This window comes from Muscardinus avellanarius, assembly GCF_963383645.1.
Source record: "Muscardinus avellanarius genome assembly, chromosome: 8".
In the NCBI taxonomy this organism is placed as follows: domain Eukaryota; kingdom Metazoa; phylum Chordata; class Mammalia; order Rodentia; family Gliridae; genus Muscardinus; species Muscardinus avellanarius.
The window spans coordinates 35736789-35759605 of record NC_137794.1 but is presented as its reverse complement, the minus strand read 5'-3'; the positions used below and the strand labels follow the sequence as shown (position 1 = coordinate 35759605).

At 40.3% G+C, this 22817-nt stretch overlaps 1 protein-coding gene and 1 pseudogene across 2 annotated transcripts in view; both read left to right on the top strand.

Annotated features, from left to right (window-relative positions):
• The window catches only part of MEI4 (meiotic double-stranded break formation protein 4), a gene marked incomplete at its 3' end in the record, with an annotated part of 178801 nt that overhangs the window by 24654 nt on the left and 131330 nt on the right, over positions 1-22817 (top strand). The window lies entirely within an intron of this gene.
• LOC308265821 (S-phase kinase-associated protein 1-like) lies at positions 9433-9925 on the top strand (annotated as a pseudogene). Its single transcript has one exon. The product of its transcript is annotated as an S-phase kinase-associated protein 1-like (transcript).

Genomic DNA, 22817 nt, shown 5'->3' with positions numbered 1-22817 from the left:
TAAATTTTTTTTTTTTGGCATTAGGAATTGAACCCAGAGGCATTCTACCTCTGATTGATTTTATTTCTTATTTAAAAACAGGGTCTCACTAGGTTGCTGAGAGTTTCACTAAATTGCTGAGGATTTCTTCGAACCTGCAATCCTTCTGTCTCAGCCTCTTAACTACTAGGTTTACAAGCATGGGTAACCATACCTGACCTCTTATCAGCTCTTAGTTTTGCCCCAGTAACTCTTTTCCTTTAGAGCAATTATTTTGTTCATTTATTCAGCCCCATTCTCTTTGGTATTTATAAAGCACAAACAGTATAGAGAATACAGAGAGATAAGAGAGATGAGGTCTAATCCCTTGACCATAAGATCACTTAAATCTAGCATTGGAAAAATCACATCATTAATTTATACCCAATGAGACTTTATGGTTTACAGAAATATACTAGTGTTCAGAGGAGAGGAGAGTAATTATTTTATCTTTAGGTTAGGAATTTTAAGTCTTCTAGAAGAAATCTTTTATTTTGAAAGATGGTTAGGATTCAGAGAGCTATGGGCACTGGGATATTTTAGGCAAGAAGGGACTATGTAAAATATACATGCAGAAATCTATTGGAAAATAGTCTAATTTGATTGTGTCATCCAAAGACAAAAGGGACACTCTGGAAAACAAGATGAAAAACTAGGGTGGAGCTTATTAAAAAGGGGTGTGACAGCCAGTACAAAACATGCTTTACTGTGTTGACAGCAAAAAGCCCTTGGAGATTTTTCCAACAGGAAAATAGAAGAAAAACATTAACATTAACTTTTATTGAGTGTGTGCTACACATGTACCAGCCAGGCAGTATATTTTCCATAAATTCTTTCGTTCTTTTTTTTTATATTTTCCATAAATTCTTTCTTTTTTTTTTTTTTTTTTTGGCAGTACTAGGGATTGAACGCAGGAGCATTCTACCTCTGAGCTATACCCCCCGCCCTATTTTTTAGTCTTTATTATGAAACAGGATATCACTGAGTTGCACAGAGCCTCACTAAATAGCTGAGGCTGTCCATGAACCATGATCCTCCTGTCTCAGCCTCCCAAATGCTGGGATTACAAGCGTGCGCCACCATACCTGGCTCATACATTATTTCTTAATATAATCTGAGGGATAAGGTTATTTAGGTAGAGTTACTGAACAGGAGACAAGTAAATCACTGCCACAGCCCAGGTCTTTACATATAATTACTTTGGCATGGAAATCAAAGAGACTATGATATTAAAAAGGTCTTTATTTGTCAAATTAATATTATTGTGCTCTCACATAACATTACATGCTCTGGGAAATGGCAATAAACCAGGAAGTCTAGGTCTCTCCTGAGACACACATTCTTGAAGACAGTGACAGAATATACCAGTAGGAAATGATCAGGTAATGATAAGTGAGGCTTGAGAGTGGTCAGTGAAGGCCTCTCTGAAAAAGTGACATTTAAAAAGATGTTTGAATGACAATAGGGACCATTCTGGAGAAAATTATGAATGTGGGTGGAGAGAGCATTCCTGTAGAGAGAAACTTTAATGCAAAAGAAGGCCCTGAAATGGGAATGGGACTTAGTGATTCCAAAGAACAGAAGGCAGATAAGTTTTCTTTTCCTTTTTTTTTTTTTTTTTTTTTTTTGGTGGTACTGGGGTTCCTGGAAACCCTTCTACCTCCGGGCTACACTCCCAGACCCATTTTTATACTTTTTTAAATTCGGAAACAGGGTCTCTTAAGCCAGCATGGCTGGCTTCGAACCTGCATGATCCTCCTGTCTCAGCCTCCCAAGCTTTACAAGCGTGCGCCACCATGCCCGGCGGCAGATCAGTTTTAATTTTCAGTATATGAAGGTTAAGGATAAAGTAGAAGTTGATTTTCAAGTTTCAAACCTTGCAACTTGAGAGTTGTAGTACTGTTATCAGGAAATTAAATCATGTGTAAGTGAGGGTAATATTGGTTTTGGCCATATGAGATTTCAGGTGCTGAGGGTAAGTCCTGTGCAGATAATTAATAAATAGCCAGCAAAGAAAGCCAGTGATTTCACCTGAGAGTGGGTGGGGATTAGAGATACAGATTTAGGTTTCATCAACCAATAGGAATTCTTTGAGTCTGTGGGATAGATATGGACATCCAAAAAGCTGGAATAGGGAAGAAAACCACAGGCACAAGAGGATATCTTGGGAGATAAAGAGATAATAAGCAAAGTCTAAGTTTGAGTACCTGGAGGTATGAATAATTGGGTTATCGAATAGTCTAAAACCAAGTTGACCCATAAATACCCTGTATTCTTTGTGAACTTCATATAGTGAAGACAGTTCAGTAAGATAAATCATCCCATTAGCTTATATTTTCATACATTTAATATCGTCTCATTTGGTATATTCAAGTTAGAATAGTGATGCAGATTGCTAGAGGGGGAGTAAACACAATTGAAGTTTTTTCTTTGTTAGCATCTGCAAGCATGCTTTGCAATATGCTACAATATATCCTTCTAGGGGCAGAAGCCAAACAATTGTTTGCAAATGAAATACTGCAATACCAAAACATGAATTTTTAAAATAGCATTTCCTGTTTGACCACCAGGTGGCGTAAACATTACTTTAAATTTTTCTTCAATAAATTATTACATATGAGTGATTATTGTTAATGCCAGGAAAATATAGTTGATAGTAACAAATTGTATTTCCCATTATGACATTTGATCAGATTTGAGGAATATGGATAGTTTTTTTTTCCAACAAGTGTTTAGATCACTTGCGTAGGAGGGCAGATATCAAGCAACAGAAATAACCCACATAAATAAATTCTGTCTTTTCTCAAGAATCTCTCCTTCCAATAGGAAATCACTAGTATCTCCAGAACATGTTAATGTAGGTAGTAATTGAAGTAAGTGTAAGGTAAAATATAGCCCAGATGGAGGGCAGGAAAGGTGTCACAATGAATTTGAAGTAGGGGTTTGAAGGATCTATACATCTCTGGGTCATGGTATGAGAAGACACCAGATATGGGAACAACTTCTGTACATGCATAGTTATGTGAAATAGCATGGCACATTTTGGTAAACTTACGGTTTAGCTTCATGCACATGTAATAAGGGCAAGGATGGAGGCAAGCCTGGAGAAATAAGTACAGGAACAGACCATGCAGTGAACGTCTATATGGGCCAAGCAGAGGAACTTAGAATCCTCTGCTCTGCATGATAAGGGAAAACTCGAGGAGATTTTAAGGGTAGAAGTTCTGCAATCAAAGTAGTATTTTAGCAGAATGTGATCTAGAGAAGTTAGGCAGTGTACTGAATTAATCAGTCTAAAAGACAGTGGTGTCAGAGTGGGGAAGGGATTAGGGAAGGACATGTGTTAGGTGTAGTTGCCTAACCTGTGTTTTAACTTGACAGGGTCATTGGATATCCTAGTACTTGGTCAGACACAATTCTGTGTGCTTTGTATTTTTGAAAGAGATTAGTTGAATCAATAAACTGAGATTATGTTGCCCTCTCTAATGTGAGTTTACCTCATCTAATTAGTTGGAAGCAAATAGAACAGAACAGCTAACTTCCTCAAGCAAGAGGAAGCTCCTCCTTTTTTTTCTGGAGGTGAGACATGGGTCTTTTCCTGCCTTTGAACTCAATCTGAAATTTTCAGCTCTTGGGTCCTGAGCCTGCAGGTTTCTGGACAAGAACTTAAAACATTGGCTTTCCTAGGTCTCCTGCTTGCCTCTGCAGACCTTGGGATTTTTTAGCCTCTAGTGTTTCTGTTTCTCTGGAAAAATATGATTAATACATGTGTAGAAGGTAGAATCAGTGCTACATGGTATATCACTGTATGTGGAGAGTAGAAGGGAGAAAGGAATCAAGAATGATCCATCACCCTGGGCCTAAGTGATAGGAGTGATAGTCATGATTATAGCTGGAATAGATAATATGTAGGACAAACAGAATTTGCTCATTTGTGTGTATAATACATGGGAATGATTGTTCAGTTGGATAAAAGTCCATGGGGGCTTCCAAGGAATAAAAACATACTCCTTTTAAGCAATTGTATCCATAGGTTTAATTTTATGGGTGAGGTAGGAACTGTAGAAATAGGTGAGAAAAGGCCTCAAGAAGTGACATGGTTGTAAGTTTTTTTGAGGGCAGAAGAAAACACATTAACTCTTTGCTATGGTTCAAAGTTGACTAAACTTGGAATTGGATGCATTTGTTTCACTTGTTCACTGTGTGACTTCTCTCAAGTCTTTTAATCTAGTTAAGCCTTCATTTCTTATCACTGAATTAGGGATTATAATAGCATATCTTTTAAGATGGTTGTGAATATCAGTTGAATTATTAGGTAAAAACACTTTGTAAAATTTGAATATAAGATTCTTTAATTCACGTGATAATTTGACTTTCATAGGTATTTGCAAAACTTTAGCATATATAGATATACACACTTTTGTGGATTTGATGCATTCCTTTAGGGTACTGAGGAGATTCCTCTGTTTTTCGATATTGGCATGTTTAATACCCTCATGACACTTTTTTAAGGATATGGTAACAGAGTAGCTAGAAAGTATAATGACCAGTTTTGTCCACACATGGTTTTAGAACTACTCTCTTTGAATTTGTACCTGTCATTCATAAGGGAGATGATCAAGAGTGCTTGTGGCTTGCCAAAAACATGCCAGTGAGGCGTAAACAGCAGAAACTATGAATCAACTTTTTGGTTATTAATAGATAGTGTCGCGCGCAGTGACGACTCTTACACGATCTTCCTCAAGCAGTTTTATTACCCCAGGTTCTTGTACAGTTACCATTCCTCTTTAATGCTCTCTCAACGCCCTCTCAGGTAAAAACAACATCAGTCTTCTATCCTCTCCCTCATCACTCCACCAACCCTCCTTCTGGCACTCTATGTCTCTGCTGCAGCACACACCGGTCACAATGGTGGCTTTGTGAACATGTCCGTCCCAGCTCGGAGCCCAGAGCAGTCCGCCAAGAAACTCTCTTCCTGTCCACCAACCCTCTTCTCCTTCTCCTCCTTTTTCGCTAGGGCATGCGCGCTTTTTTAACCTTCTCCTGGGCGGGCAGGTGGTAGCACGAGGCGTTGCGTCACTAATTATCCGTAAGGCGCCTGATAGGGCTCACTGCGCAGGCTCAGGGCACCGCCAGCCTCGTGAGCCTCGTGACTTGGCTGCAAGCCCAGGCGCCATCTTGAGTCCACGCTGGCAACAAGCCTGGGTGCCACCTCGGTCCTGCCGAGTGGGCCCCAACATATCTCCCTTTTTGTTTTATTAAAATAAGGCTCGGGATCGTGCCTGTCTTAGGTTGCCGACCCTCAAGGACCATTCTTACCCGTCATTGGGAGAACAATAGCATTATTGTTTCCCTGTCTTAGGTTGAAAGGTCCCGGGGACGATCTTACCCGTCACTGACTACCGATCCAGCATACTGAGCCATACATGGGGAGATAAGCCAGCTTCTAGGGCTGCCAGAGCTTGCACCAATATGTGCTGTTGTTGCAGTGCGCGTTGTCGAGTTCGCCTGATATATCCAACCATGAAACATCATGCTACCACCAGCAAGAATGCCCAGAACGCCATGCCACCCCAGTCTTTTAAAAAACCCAATGTTCCGTGTATTAAGTCCATTCATTGTTGTATTGCGGCGACTTCTACGCGGGTAGAATTAATTGCAGCGATGGACGCTCGTAGCTCAATCATGGTGTGTTCAAATTCACGGCTCCAAGTTCCCAGAAGCGTCTTGCTTAATTGACGAAACAAATTGCCTGCATGGGAGAAATTCTGATACTGCACATACGTTATACATATAGTCCAGATAATTGAGCTTGCTGAGCCATGCCAGCAGCCACATGTGAGGATAGAGCATTCATAGTGGCTGCAATAACTGCCACGGCCACAGAGGCCACAATTACAGCAATAAGAGCAGAAATTCCAAAGTCTCCAAGGGTGCATAGAAGCATAGCAGAAAGTCAGAAAACAGGTATCAATAAAACAACCTAAACTATCATTAACCAAGGTAAAGGAAGAGGGAAAGTAGAAATAATTCCCCAAAGATCTTAAAGAAAACAACTCATCTCTACGGTACCGAGCAGCAGTTTACAACTCTTACGTTAGGAACTAATCTTCTGACCTATCCTTTACACATTAGGCGCCTTTTCCAACTAACCTCAGGTGTCTTCCATCTATGGTGGCGGATTAGGAGAGGGAGTCGAATCAGGACCAGCCCGATTCTCTAACTTGCTTACACTAAAAAATATCCTCCTTAATGGAGCCCCCTTTGATCGGGGAAAATACAGCGCTGTCCCTCGCTTTTCCGCGAGCCTCGCTTATCCGCGAGCCTTATTTACTAAATATCCTCCTTAATGGAGCCCCCTTTGATCGGGGAAAATATCCTCCTTAATGGAGCCCCCTTTGATCGGGGAAATAACTTGCTTACACTAAAAAATATCCTCCTTAATGGAGCCCCCTTTGATCGGGGAAAATACAGCGCTGTCCCTCGCTTTTCCGCGAGCCTCGCTTATCCGCGAGCCTTATTTACTAAATATCCTCCTTAATGGAGCCCCCTTTGATCGGGGAAAATATCCTCCTTAATGGAGCCCCCTTTGATCGGGGAAATAACTTGCTTACACTAAAAAATATCCTCCTTAATGGAGCCCCCTTTGATCGGGGAAAATACAGCGCTGTCCCTCGCTTTTCCGCGAGCCTCGCTTATCCGCGAGCCTTATTTACTAAATATCCTCCTTAATGGAGCCCCCTTTGATCGGGGAAAATACAGCGCTGTCCCTCGCTTTTCCGCGAGCCTCGCTTATCCGCGAGCCTTATTTACTAAATATCCTCCTTAATGGAGCCCCCTTTGATCGGGGAAAATACAGCGCTGTCCCTCGCTTTTCCGCGAGCCTCGCTTATCCGCGAGCCTTATTTACTAAATATCCTCCTTAATGGAGCCCCCTTTGATCGGGGAAAATATCCTCCTTAATGGAGCCTCCTCCTCCCTTTTCGGAGTCAAAGGAGTACTTACCAGCCGGCTGCCCGGGACTGCCGAGGTTCTGATCAAAGCGAAGTTCCCCGTACGGGCCACCACTTGTCGCGCGCAGTGACGACTCTTACACGATCTTCCTCAAGCAGTTTTATTACCCCAGGTTCTTGTACAGTTACCATTCCTCTTTAATGCTCTCTCAACGCCCTCTCAGGTAAAAACAACATCAGTCTTCTATCCTCTCCCTCATCACTCCACCAACCCTCCTTCTGGCACTCTATGTCTCTGCTGCAGCACACACCGGTCACAATGGTGGCTTTGTGAACATGTCCGTCCCAGCTCGGAGCCCAGAGCAGTCCGCCAAGAAACTCTCTTCCTGTCCACCAACCCTCTTCTCCTTCTCCTCCTTTTTCGCTAGGGCATGCGCGCTTTTTTAACCTTCTCCTGGGCGGGCAGGTGGTAGCACGAGGTGTTGCGTCACTAATTATCCGTAAGGCGCCTGATAGGGCTCACTGCGCAGGCTCAGGGCACCGCCAGCCTCGTGAGCCTCGTGACTTGGCTGCAAGCCCAGGCGCCATCTTGAGTCCACGCTGGCAACAAGCCTGGGTGCCACCTCGGTCCTGCCGAGTGGGCCCCAACAAGATAGAATTAATATTATGAGATTTTTTTAATCATCCACAAAATTTATTTTTCTTAATGGAAATTGAATAGATTAATGAATTGTTTATTTTCTTTGTGTATAGCTGTTTAATTCTCATGAAAAAGTATATTTAACTGAATAATTACTATCATCCTATTCCCTTTTATTTTTAATGTATGTCTTGAGAAGTCATTTCAAACATACTTGTCCCACTTGTTTTTTCATTATTAGGGATAGAACCCAGGGGCATTCTACCTCCAAGGTACACCCTCAGCCATATTTTTATTCTTTATTTTGAAACAGGGTCTCACAGAGTTGCAAAAGGCCTTACCAAGTAGCTGAGGCTGTCCGCAAACCGCGGTCTTTCTGTCTCAGCTCCCCAAATGTGGGTATTACAAGTGTGTGCCACTGCAGTGGCTTACTTTTTAATTTTAACAGAAGACAGATGTACTTTTCAGCTATTTATATTGTACATCTCTACTACTTGCAATTCTCAAGACTGTTTCCTTGATAATCATGATATGGTCTTTTTTATCCTCCCTGTACCTTTATAACTGTTCTTCTCTGTCTCTTTGATGATTGTCCTTTCTCTACTGAGCCCTCATGTATTGATCCTCCTCGGCATCCATCTTTGATCCTCTGTTTTATTCACTGCCCATATACTTCTCAATTGATCACAATACTTCTCATACTTTCAAATCCTGCCTACACACTTAAGGACTCCCAGAATGTCTTTTCAGTATAGGCCTTTTTTTCTATCCTTAGACTCATGTGGCCAATGTCTAGATGAGAAAATCTACCTAGATTTTCTCTGGTTGCTTCATGGTTTACATGACCAAACCTGAACTTTTTATAGTCTCTCTTAAACCAGCTCTTCTCTTTGTGTTTCACCATTTTATTTGGTACCAACATCTACCCAACCCTCTGTGTCAGAACAATGGGGAAATATTCAATCTCGCTCTTTTTTTTTTTTCCAGTACTGGGATGGAAACCAGGGGTATTCTACCTCTGAGCTATACTTTCAGCCCTATTTTTTATTATTTATTTTGAAACAGGGTTTCACTGACTTGCAAAGGGCCTTACTAAGTTGCTGAGGTTGGCCACGAACCTGGATCTGCCTGTCTCAGCCTCCCAAATGCTGGGATTACAAGTATGTGCCACCATGCCTGGCTTTCAGTCTCACTTCTGTATATTGCTATATTCATCCAGTAATCTGGATTCCAGTTTGCAATTTGATGTGTGTGTGTGTGTGTGTGTGTGTGTGTGTGTGTGTGTATTTCCCTGTCAATTGCTTCTTTTTCATTTTCACAGTCTTAGTTTATTTTTTCCTCATTACTTGATATTAATACAGTAGAGATACTATTTATTTATTTTCAAGGTCAGTATAGGTCTTATTAGGATAAAACCTGTGATAGGGGTCTCCAGGAAAGGTCGAAGTCTGTGTCTGCTTACAGAGGCTTATATAGTATGCTTAAGGGGAGATTCTGTGCAGCACAGGAGAGGAGTGGTTAGTCATTGCTAGAAGAGCTGTTAAGAGGAGTTAATTGTGTTGTTAGAGCTGGCTTATGCAGGACAATGGGAATTTCCCAGAAGCAGAGGGACAGAATAAGCTTGGGGTTCATCAGGTACATTTTAGATAAGACATTGGGGACATTTAGGTAAGCAGGGGAATGAGTGTATTTAAGCAAGACTTGGGATTTTTTCTAGTGAGCAAAGAGACCTAAAAAATGACATGTCTTGGAGTGGCTCGTCCTCCGCTCTCTCCTTCCTCCCGCAGCCTAGGGCCCGCCATTTCCTGGAGGCCGCACACCATGCCTTCAATTAAGTTGCAGAGTTCTGATGGAGAGATATTTGAAGTTGATGTAGAAATTGCCAAACAATCTGTGACAATCAAGACCATGTTAGAAGATTTGGGGATGGATGATGAAGGAGACGATGACCCAGTTCCTCTACCAAATGTTAATGCAGCAATATTAAAAAAATATTATCCAGTGGTGTACCCACCACAAGGACGACCCCCCTCCCCCTGAGGACGACGAGAACAAAGAGAAGCGCATGGACGACATCCCCGTCTGGGACCAGGAGTTCCTCAAAGTGGACCAGGGGACGCTCTTTGAACTGATTCTGGCTGCAAACTACTTGGACATCAAAGGTTTGATTGATGTTACATGCAAGACTGTCGCCAACATGATCAAGGGGAAGACTCCCGAGGAGATCCGCAAGCCCTTCAACATCAAGAACGACTTCACTGAGGAAGAGGAGGCCCAGGTCCGCAAAGAGAACCAGTGGTGTGAAGAGAAGTGACGTGTGCCTGACACTAACACCCTGAGGATCGCTCCGAATACTAGTTGCACTGCTGTTTATAATGTCAGTGGCAGCAAACGCGGTGGCCCCAGCCGCCCCGCATCCTAGTGTCCTCACTGCATGTGTAGTTCGAGTACAGAGTCCAAACCTATGGCTGAATTTCTTCTAGTGAGCGAAAGTTTCTTTTTTCTTTACTCCAAATAAACACTGAACTGTGGGTTCTCTGTAGAAAGTGGCATTTTGGGCTTTTCCTCCTTTTGTGAAGCAACTTTTACCTAGCTTATTGTCCAGTTAACTTTAGTGAGCCTTTAAAAGTTAACATTGTAAATAAAACAACTTGCAAAAAAGAAAAAAATGACATGTGTTCACAAGATGGGGTTGCTTTAGTTTGAGACTCTTAACATTTTACACTCTTTCTCTTGGTAGAAAAGAATCAAGAGAGGGTGGAGCTTAGGGTTGTGGCAAAGGACATCTAGTCTTTTCCATATCTGCTTCACAAGGAAAGGTGCTTCCCTCCGAATAGGGAATGTTGAAGTCAGTGGGGTTGGGTGGCTTTTGGTGTCTGTACTATCTGAACTGCTTTGGGGTGGCAGCTTGGATAATGAAGTCAAGCCTTCATGAGATGATGATGAAATAGAAAGTAAATTTGAAAATGCAAGGGGCAAAGGTTATAAAGATAAGAATAAGGAGAGGCTTCTAATGGGAGCACTCCAGGGTGCCCAGTTCAAGATGTTTGGCCACTTTCCCCAGGTACCAATCAGTTTCTTCTGGAGTTTGGCTACTCTTTCCTTTTGGGCAGCATCCCAAACTATTCTGGAGTAGTTGACATTTCTACAGCACTCCTTCTGTAGAAATAAGCGGAGCCTCTCTTTTGGCAGTGAGGAGACCTAATTCTTATAAGCCTTTGATGGGGAGAAACTTTGGATTGATAGGAGGCAAGTACAAGGCATTCAGGTAGTCCTTTAATGTAAACATTGGGGTATCAAGTACAAAAGGGGGAGCCAGAGTCAGAAGATATCTAGTTAACTTTTGTGAGGATCTTTTAAATAACTCCATGAGTATGGTTATTTTTATCCCAGAATAACACACTTATTTCTGGTTAAAATTTCCTATTGGGTATTCCAGACCAAGTAGGTAGCCCTTTGTTAGGCAAACATAAATTTTTTTCTATACTGAAAAAACAAATATCCCAATGGGCAATTGAATTGAATAGACACTTTACAAAAGAAGAGATACAAGTGGCCAACAGATACATGAAAAAATGTTCAACTTTTTTTAATCAGAGAGATGCAAATCAAAACCACACTAAAATTTGATCTAACCCCAATCAGAATGGCAAACATCAAGAAGTCAAATAACAATAAATGTTGGCAAGGATGTGGGGAAATTAAAACTCTTCTACACTGTGGGTGAGATTGCAAACTGGTTCAGTTGCTGTGGAGATCAGTGTGGAGATTTCTCAGAAAACTGGGAATGAATCCACTATATGATGCAGCTATACCACTCCTGGGTATCTTTTAAAGAGGCCAAAACCACAGAACTACAGTAACATATGCATACTCATTTTCATAGCAGCACAGTTCACAGTAGCCAAATTATGGAATCAACCTAGGTGCTCATCAACAGATGAATGGATTACAAAATTATGGGAAATGCACACAATAGAATTATATTCAGCAATGAAGAAGAACAAAATTATGTCCTTTGCATGAAGATGGAAGGACCTGGAGAACATTAGGTTAAGTGAGATTAGCCAGTCACTGAAAGTGAAGTGGCATATGTTTTCTCTAATATATATATAAACTAGGGAGCAATTGAAATACCAGAGGGACTCCAGATTATAGAGGAGAAACTGCAGTGGAGCCAGGAAGGAGGTAAAGGGGGAGGGGAGGGGAAAACTGAGATTCATTAACGGAAATACCACCATTGACTGTGTATACATATGTGAATACACCAGCATCAATCCTAGTATTCTGTATTGGGAATGGGGGACATGGGGAACCTGGGGCCCCACCAAGTACTATGTGTATATATTTCACTGTCAATATGACTTACATTATGATATGACATTATAATTTACCAATTAAAGCATAATAAAAATTATTTCTACTGGGTATTTAAGACTAAGTAGGTAACCGCATGTAGGGCAAACAATTTTTTTTAAAATTATTTTGCTGGTAAGTTTAGTTAAGGTTTATTGTTAGGGACTTTCTTCTACCAGTTGAGTCATTTGTCAGGATGGGTCATGGTCTTGTTGATTACATGGCTTACTTTGAGGTACTGGGGATGTTTTCCTCTTTAATGACCCTCTTTTTTACAGAATATGCACTATTGTTTCTTAGTTTCTGTGATCTTTACAATCTTCCTGATCAGGAGGTGGACTGACTGGAATTAAAGAACCTTTAGGAATACTGTCAATTGCCTGGGCCTATTTGATTTTGCAAGGCAAATGCCAAATATTGGCTTTTTTTTTTTTTCTTAGCACTTTTTTTTTATTGTTCTTCAAGTCTTAGTTGTTGAACACCTTAAAGGTTAGTTTCGTTTCACAAGTTCTTCTTTTTTGGGGGGTGGTACTGGGGTTCCTGGAAACCCTTCTACCTCCGGGTTACACTCCCAGAACTATTTTATACTTTTTTATTTGGAAACAGGGTCTCTTAAGTCAGCGCGGCTGGCTTCGAAACTGTGCGATCCTGTCTCTGCCTCCCAAGCACCGGGATTACAAGTGTGCGCCACCAGCCCGGCCCACAAGTTCTTTTAAATTCCTATTTACAGCTTATCTGTCTTGCAGGTGATGGCTGCCAACTCAAAACACTGTTTAGGTTATTTTGTTAGAAGTTTTACATCTGTAATGTTAATGGACAACAATTAAAAAGATATATAAAGAAAAGAAAAAATAAAGTTATTAGAGACAAGACAAATCTAGTTTGTATAATAGTTGTGATAATATTTGATGATTTAAACAAATGCTCCTTTAAATTTAACATGTTCATATAGATGGATAGATAGATAGATAGCTTTTATTAAAGCCCAATTTTTAGTCAGAGTGGTATGGATTGTGATGCTAGGTGTTTGAGCATCTCTATCTTTACTTGAAAACAGTTCATAGTACAATTTAGGAACATATAAAAACCTGAAAAGGGCTATTACTATTAATAATTTTTGTTTATAGGACACCAACTTGGTAAAATATTTTCTTAAGCATTGCATTTTAGAAGATACTTGGGGAACACAATATATTTGACATAAAAAAGCCAGTAATAATTTACATTAAAGTGTTAACAAAGTTAAAATTTATTAATATTTACTTTTATAATGAAATTTAGAATCAATGTCTCAGTAAGATAACTATATTACAGGTCTGTGTAAGTTAATAGCATTGGCAAAAATTAATGCATAGTTTTAGAACTTTTATAAGTTTAGAGAACAGTGTTCATGATCAGAAATAGGCTAATTATCTGATAGGCAATTGTATTTCTCTTATAAACTAATAAAACATTCAGTCAAAACAAACATGTACGCCAGGTCTTAAATAACAGGGATTTTTGAATGGTAGTAAACATCTAGATGCTAGAAGTTTGAATATCTTCATTAAACATGTTATGTTATATGATTAAGATTTAGATAAAAAGGATAGTTCATAAAAAGTTCTCTTATTGGTTACTTTGCATGTGTATAAAGCCCATAAATCTAACCTTATAAGCTTTTATGACACATTTATCTAAACCTCAGATGCATAGCATATTTAACCCTCAGATGTATGCACATCTATAGTCACAGATATATATGGCATCAAATATATCCATAGTTTTGAACATAGAACTAATCCATTACATTCGAATTTTATTAAAAATCTTTCAAATAATTATAAAAAGAATTATTGATTGGGTTTTTTGTTTTGTCTTTTGAGGCTCTGGTGATGTGGCAGATTTTCACCTGTTAGTGTGGCCAGAAGAGCCACATATGACTACCTTGCTGGCATAACTCTGGATTTTCTTAACACAAACCTAAAAATCTTTATTCTCTTTCTGAGAAACAGATTTAGCCGAAAGATAATATCATTGTTTACATTTTTTTCCCTGGTGTCCAACCTCTTTGTCCTTAATCTATATTACAAAGTTCAGGCACAGAAAAAGACTAAGCATTTTCTCTTTAGTGTCTAGGGTTCAACAGAGTCCTAGTTCTGTAAGATACAATCTAAGAGAGTGGTAGTGACCTTTACAGATGTTGAGTTTCACATCATAAACACAGAGGAGAAAAATGTGTCCTTTTTACTTTTCTCATTGTTTGACTTGCCTGAAGTACCATCTGGTTTCTGAACCTGATTCAGGTCCATATATACATGGGCAGAATGAGTCTACTGGATGTATCCATGGATAGCAGTGAGACAGAGTTAGCATCTGCTTTTGACTCTCAGTCACAGCTGCCTGCTCATGGCCTCCCTTTGTCTCCTAAGTGAAGTTTCCTTAGTCTGTGTTTAGCTTTTTCAGAAATTTGGCCAGTATTGGTCTGATTGTTGTCTCCAAACTTTCAGGTTGCTTGGGTAGAAGAATAGATAGTTGTCTCCATAAAGCAATGCATAAGTTTTGCATACAAGATTATATACTGACTTGAACCCCAGTTTTCAGCAAATATTGTGTCTTTAGTAAAGACTCCAGAACAAAGCCATCCTACTATATCATTTTCCTATATCTCAACAATTTAGAAGCCCATTTAATAGAACCAAATAATATTGTAAATTTTAAGCCAAGGGTATTTTAAATCATTAATTATATTTGGTGATTGCTTCCTGGACCTATGGAAAGAAGCAAAATGGGAGGAAACTGTATGGACTTACTCTGAGATGATGAATTGGCTGGGATGGATGTGAGACAGTAGCAATTCAGATGGTCATTGCCAAAGCTAGAACCTTGGGAAAAGAAAGGGGTAGGGAGGGAGGAAGGGGAGGGTCTAGAGTTGCTATTTTTTAATTTGTATGAATTCTTTTTTAAATATATATATTTTATTAGTGCATTGCATTTATACATCATAATGGGGTAAAAAATCTTGTGTAGATATAAATGCACATATCACCCAGCCAGCTCCCACCCAGTCCCCACCTCACACCCTCACCATCCCTCCCTCCCATGCTTGGTTTAGTGGTTGACTTCCATATAAATAAGTACATCATGCACTTTAAAGAGTTTCCTTCTCCCCCCTTTACATCCCCACAGTTAGGTTGCTTATTTGCTCCTCTATAGGATCTCCTTTTTCACCTGGAGTTCCTCCTATGACTTATTTACCCTAGCTTTCACATATTAGGGAAAGCATCTGATTTCTTACTTTTTGCGACTGACTAATCTCACTTAGCATAATGTCCTCAAGATCTATCCATTTCCCCTGTAAATACTGCAATTGTATTTTTCTTTTATGGCTGAGTAAAATTCCATTACACAAAATTTCATTACATATCCCACATTTTTGTAAACCATTCATCTGTTGATGTACATCTTGACTGGTTCCATAGTCTGGCTATGGTAAATTGTGCAGCTATGAACATAGATACACATGCATAGTTTGGTAGTTCGGTTTCCTTTCTTTTGGGTAGATACTCAGAAGTGGTATTGCTGGATTGAATGGTAGATTTGTTCCCATTCTTCTGAGGATTATCCGTACTGTTTTCCAAAGTGGTTGCACTAATTTGTAGGCTCCGATCCCAATCTCTTCTATAAAGGTTTTATATAATTCACTTGCGAAACCATCTGGTCCTGGACTTTTCTTTGATGGTAGGCTCTTTACTGCTGTTTCAGTCTCTTTGATTGTTATTGGCTTGTTTAAGTGTCCTGTATCTTCTTGACTCAATTTAGGAAGGTTGTATTTCTCTAGAAAGTTGTCAATTTCCTCCAGATTTTCCATTTTGTTTGAGTATAGTTTTTCAAAGTAGTTTCTGATAATCCTCTGGATTTCTATGCTGTCAATAGTAATATCCCCTCTTTTTCATCTCTTATCTTCATAATTTGGGTTGATTCTCTTTTCTTTTGTTAGGTTGACTAGTGGTTTGTCTATGTTGTTAATTTTTTTCGAGAAACCAGCTTTTGGTTTTGTTGATTTTCTTTATGTTTCTTTATTTTCTACTTCATTAATTCTGCTCTGATTTTAATAATTTCCTATCTTCTACTGGCTTTGGGGTTCGATTGTTCCTGTTTTTCAAGGGCTTCAAGGTATGTCATTAGATTGTTTATTTGATGATTTTCTATTTTTCTTATGTGAACACTCAATGCTATCAACTTTCCTCTTAATAATGCCTTCAAAGCATCCCAGAGGTTTTGATATATTGTATCTTTATTTTCATTTGTTTCTAGAAATTTCTTTATTTCACCTCTTATGTCTTCTATGACTCATTCTTCATTCAGAAGTGTGGTGTTCACCCTCCATATGTTCATGTGGTTTCTTTGGGTCTTTTGATAGTTGATTTTTAACTTCATTCCATTATGGTCTAAAAAGACACAGGGAAGTATTTCACATTTTTTGAATTTGCTAGTGCTCATTTTGTGGCCAGGATGTGATCTATTTTGGAGAAGGTTCCGTGAGCAGCTGAGAAAAATGTGTACTCCACTGTAGTTGGGTGAAATGTTCTATATGTGTCAAACAGGTCCATTTGATTAATGGTGTTTTTTAGTACTGAGGCATCTTTACTAACCTTTTGTCTAAAAGATTGGCCTAATGGTGTGAGAGTGGTGTTGACGTCTCCCAGTATTATTGTATTGGGATTTATGTGTGTTTTAATGTCACAAGAGTTTGTTTTTTATGAAAGCATCTGCTGTTTTATGAAAGTTCTTGTTTCTTTGGTTCTGGCATGTATTACTTATTTCTTCTTTGTAGTTAATCTTTTTGAGTATTTTCTCTAGTGCTGGTTTTAAACATATAAATTCCTTCAGCTTCTGTTTGTCATGGATGCTTCTTATTTCGCCATCTAATTTGAAAGATATTTTTTCTGGGTAGGAAATTTTTGGCTGGAAGTTGTTTTCTTTCAGAGTTTGTTATGTGTTACTCCAGGCCCTTCTGGCTTTCATGACTTGGTTTGGGAAGTCTGGAGTGATTCTTATTCGTTTGCCTCTGAATATTACTTGGCGTTTTTGTTGTCGTTGCCTTTAATATTCTCTCCTTGGTTTCTACATTGATCATTTTGACTGTTATGTGACATGCAGAACCTTTTCTAGGATCTTTTCTAAAGGGAGTTCTATGTGTTTCCTAAACCTGTGTATCGACCTCTTGCTCTATGATTGGAAAATTTTCTGCTGTTACTTCTTTAAAGAGATTGTTGATCCCTTTGGTTTTAGCTTCTTTTCCCTCCTCTATGCCAATAATTATTAGGTTAGCTCTCTTAAGATAGGTCCATATTTATTCTATGTCCATTTCCTGTTGACAAATTGTTTTTTTTTTTCCTTTGTTATAAACTTTGCATTTATTTTGGGAGTGATCATCTTCTGGAGTCTGGTTCTGTGTGGCAAGATGGTATTCTGCTTCTCTGGTTGTTCTAGTCCTTTTTTTTCTGTCTCTTGTATTTATAGCTTTTATTTCTCTATTGATAGTATTTTCTGACTCTGTAAGGCATTATTTTATCTTATTTTTTTTGTGGTACTGGGGTTCCTGGAATCCCTTTTACCTCCGGGCTACACTCCCAGTGTGGCGAGCCGCCATTAGAAGATGGCGCCGGCTTCCTGCCTCTGAACTAGAAAATGGCGCCGGCTTCCTGCCTCTGAGCTTGATTGACACATGGCTGTGCAGGAAGCAACTCCATATTTGGAGGCTAAGGTTATGTAACGCATGACGTGGTGGTGGCCTGACGAGCATGAGCCAATGAGTGAGTGAGACATGGCAGGGAGTGATTGGGAGGGTTAATGTTTATAATCCCCTGCGCAAGGCAGATCTTTGCCAGGCCATGCCATTCTGCCATTCCGCCATTACTAGTATCCTGAATAAACGGCTTGCAAGAAGAGCTTCGTGTCGTGTCTTAATCGCTGGTCGAGGGACGCGACAACTGGTGGCCCGTACGGGGAAGAAAAATCAGCTCCCGTGCGTGAAGCTCAGAACTTGCTGTCGTCAGGGAAGGTGCACCGGTAAGTCCCCTGGTAAGTTGGGGGGTCCGCGAAAAATGCGGGTAACCGCTCTCACCTGTGGATAAGGGGAGAGCAAATCAAGTAGAGCTGCGATCAAAGCAGACGCGGGAAAGTAAAAGTAGAGCTGCGATCAAAGCAGACGCGGGAAAGTGAAAGTAGAACTGCGGTCAAAGCAGACGCGGGAACGCGAAGGTAGAGCCGCGATCAAAGTGGACCATTTTTAAGTTTCATTTTGAGCTTGGTTTTGGGATGGGGGCTTTGCAATCTCATCCAATTTTTTTGGCTCTTCAGGAGCTATTTCATTTTAAATCTCATCCAATTTTTTTCGCTCTTCAGGAGCTACTTCATTCTAGAAGTTTAGAAATTAGAGAGTCTACTTTAGAAAAATTTTTAAATGACTGTGACAACGCCGCTCCATGGTTTTCTGTCTCAAGTACCCTGACAGTTTCTAGTTGGGAAAAGCTTGGTCGAGATCTTGAATATGCCGAGCAACAGGGAAGCCTTAATCCCTGTGTTCTACCTATTTGGAAATTGATCAGAGGTTGCTTAGAAGATCAAAAATATCTTGATGCTATTAGGGAAGGGCAAACCGCCCTAGAATTACTCAAAGAACAGAAATCTGAGGAGCATAAGTCAAAACGGGCAGTTAGTAAAGCAAAGGAACCTGTCCGTTCCTCACTCTATCCGAATTTGTCTGAATTTCAAGGGCCAGACTCCTCTTCTGATTCTTCTGATAAGGAAGAAAGTTCGTTAAAGAAAAAAATGGCATATGTGTCAATTCATTCAGCCTCAAAAAAATCCCATTTGCCTAAGTTAAATCCGGATTTTCCTATGCCCTCAGGACAAGATTATCCTCCTCCTGAGCCACCACCATCCTTACCATCCTCCACTCAGGGATCTCATAATTCCTTTTGCCCTCAAGTTTGGTCACGTGTTAGAACTGAGCTCCCGTTGGCCTTTCCTATTTTTCAAGATACACAGGGCGCTTGTTTTTATGAACCCCTTGATTTTAAGGTCATTAAGGCATTAGCAGAATCAGTTCGCATGTATGGGGTCACAGCTTCCTTTACATTAGCCCAAGTGGAAGCTCTGGCTAGAAACTGCATGACGCCAGGGGACTGGAATGGATTAACACGAGCGTGCCTCACCCCTGGACAATTTTTGGAATGGAAGGCCTTTAACATAGAATATGCCTCTGATCAGGCTGCTGCTAATGCTCTTGCTGGAAATCCTCAATGGGATCGAGATATGATTTTAGGACAAGGACTACATGCCCAAAACCAAACCCGACTTCCTTTGGAAGTTTATAATCAAATAAATTCTTGTGCTATTAGAGCATGGAAATCCCTTAGAAGCTCAGGGGAATCTGCTGGTAATCTAACCAAAATTATACAAGGACCTACCGAGCCGTTCGCAGATTTTGTAGCTCGTCTCCTTGAAGCTACAAGTAGAATTTTAGGTCCTAATGTGGAGGTGGCAACACCTTTGATTAAACAGTTAGTTTTTGAACAGTGTACGAAGGAATGCCGAGCTGCTATCCGACCATACAAGGACAAAAATATTGAGGATTGGATGAAAATCTGTCGAGAGTTAAAATTTTATTTTTTTAGTTTCTTCTTTAGATCAAGCTCGTAATTTTCATGCCCAGTTTCATGTACCTGCAAAAACTTTACAACATCGTTTTCAATTAACCAGAGCGGATGCTCGCCAAATAGTTCTGGATTGCCAACAATGTGTTACCTTTCTGCACCCTCCAAGTTTGGGCGTTAATCCTCGAGGCCTTTTACCATTAAGGGTATGGCAAATGGACATTACCCATTTTCAGGAGTTTGGGTCCTTAAAATATGTTCATGTTTCCGTGGATACCTGTTCTGGTATAATTTTTGCCTCTGCCTTGACTGGTGAAAAGTCACATCATGTTATTACTCATTGTCTCGAAGCCTGGGCAGCCTGGGGTAAACCTCATCAATTAAAAACTGATAATGGCCCTGCTTATACTTCATATAAGTTTATAGCTTTTTGCAAAACCCTTTCAGTTTCTCTAAATCATGGCCTTCCCTATAATCCACAAGCTCAGGGCATCGTTGAGCGTGCACATAGAACATTAAAAGAATGTCTTCTTAAACAAAAAGGGGGAATTGGCCATGGCAGGCCCCCTAAACAGCGATTGGCATTGGCTCTTTTTACTCTAAATTTTTTAAACTTGGATCTAAATGGATTATCTGCGGCTGATCGTCATATGACACATAAGCCTATATGTCAGGGATATGTTAAGTGGAAGGATGTAATTACGGGACTCTGGCATGGCCCAGACCCAGTGTTGGCCTGGACGAGAGGATCTGTCTGTGTTTTTCCACAAAATCAGCAGGACCCGGTGTGGCTCCCAGAACGCTTGACTAGGCGCTGCAATAATCATGAAAATGAGAAACCCCCTACGGCTGTGGATGCTGCTTCACCTAATAACCTCGGTTCAGATGGAATGGAGATGGGGAATTCTATCGGCATTTCCGGTACCCATGCAACTGGACGGGAGAATTTGAAACCCAACTAGAGAGATTACGCACTGTCGTGGTCACTGTCAACTCGACTCGTGTGGACATTAGTTTGGCCAAAGGACTGTCATCTTGGATAACTCATGCCATGAATCATCTAAAGGAATGGGCTGGATTGGGGACCTTGATGGGATTATTGGTTGTGGCTGTGTTGTTTTGTGTCTGGTGCATTGCTCGTCTTCGCCAAAGTGTTAATCATAATACAGCCATGTTTATACAGGCCTGTGTGGCTATCGAGGCGGGACAATCACCCCAAGCCTGGCTCGTGGCAGCTAAGGCATAGTGGCTCAGGTTGCAAGGCAAAGCACTGCAGCTGAGGGCACAAGTTTGTTCCTCAGGAAGAGTACGCTTGACTGCACACAGGTTAGGCACCCAAGTACCCGTCCCTAGAAAAAGGTGCCAGTGATTAATAGGGGTCAAACCTCTGCTCTTACCTGTTGCCTATAAAAACAAAAAGGGGGAATTGTGGCAAGCCGCCATTAGAAGATGGCGCCGGCTTCCTGCCTCTGAACTAGAAAATGGTGCCGACTTCCTGCCTCTGAGCTTGATTGACACATGGCTGTGCAGGAAGCAACTCCATATTTGGAGGCTAAGGTTATGTAACGCATGACGTGGTGGTGGCCTGACGAGCATGAGCCAATGAGTGAGTGAGACGTGGCAGGGAGTGATTGGGAGGGTTAATGTTTATAATCCCCTGCGCAAGGCAGATCTTTGCCAGGCCATGCCATTCTGCCATTCCGCCATTACTAGTATCCTGAATAAACGGCTTGCAAGAAGAGCTTCGTGTCGTGTCTTAATCGCTGGTCGAGGGACGCGACATCCCAGACCTATTTTTACATTTTTATTTAGAAACAGGGTCTCCTAAGCCAGCACACACGACTGGCTTCGAACCTGCGCGATCCTCCTGTCTCTGCCTCCCAAGCGCGGGTATTACAAGCGTGCACCACCACGCCTGGCGTAAGGCGTTATTTTTGATGCTATGAAGATCAAGTGTTAGCAGTACTCATCGAAGCTGCTTTACTAGGTTGCCATCTTCCAGTAGTCTCTAAAGTTGCTATTTAATTAATCTCTTAGTGGTCCATCATATGCTTCTAAAATATTCCTTTCCTATAGGCAATAGAGCACTCTATCCAATGAGAATTAGACCAATTACTTTCTTGCCTTACACCTTTTCATATTCCTGTTCCAGTTTCTTACAGAAATATTTTTTTTGGCTTGGTGTCATAGATGCATATATGTGCTTTAGAAAGTTTAATGAGAACTTTTAAGTTGGTTTCAGTTTGGTTTGTACATTTTACTGAGATCATTTAAAAATATTACCAACATTTTATTTTTTGTTTCTTTACTGTGGGTTGGCTATTGAATAATGACCTAAATTATAGCATATACACACAGATAGAGATATATATTATTAGTGTATATTTTATTTGCATCTCAGATGTGTGTGTGTGTGTGTGTGTGTAATTTTTTTAATAGAATCTTGCCTTCAAGTTCATTATTCACTTTATACAGGAAATACAGGAAACTAAAATTTCTGATATGTCTTAAATGATCTTTTGTTGTCTGGCCTCTATATATGTCTACATATTAATGTCTTTCTGCAAAAGCAACCTCATATTATGTGTGAGTCCTAATATTATAGTGAATATTTTTTTTCTTGTTACATCTGTGCTTTCAGACTTGCCTCTTACATGCCTTTTTTCATTACCCTAATTTTTTTTGTGTGTGGTACTGGTGTTCCTGGGAGCCCTTCTACCTCCAGGCTACACTCCCAGACCTATTTGGAAACAGGATCTCTTTAGCCAGTGCGACTGGATTGGTCGAACCTGCACGATCCTCCTGTCTCCGCCTCCCAAGCGCTGGGATTACAAGCATGCGCCACCACACCCGGCTCATTACCCTAATTTTTATCTTAGATTTTTACTTAAGTTTTATAAATATTTTTCACAATTATTTAAGGATATGTTAATTTAATCATGCAGAGCTTTTCAGTGCTTCTATTTTCATAGTTTCATAAGCAATTATCTTTGGGTACACTTCATTGCTTTGTAATCACCTATTGGAATCTGTACCAGACTATGAACTCCTATGGGCCTTGTAGTTTTCTCTCTATCTTTCAAACATGGCATGTAGTTGAATGAGAGGTAGTAACTAGAGAACACATAAATAAGTAATCTTTGCTTTCAATTCATGAAAATATATTTGCTATAGTCAGCCTAAGGGATTTCAGTTATAATTTTTTCT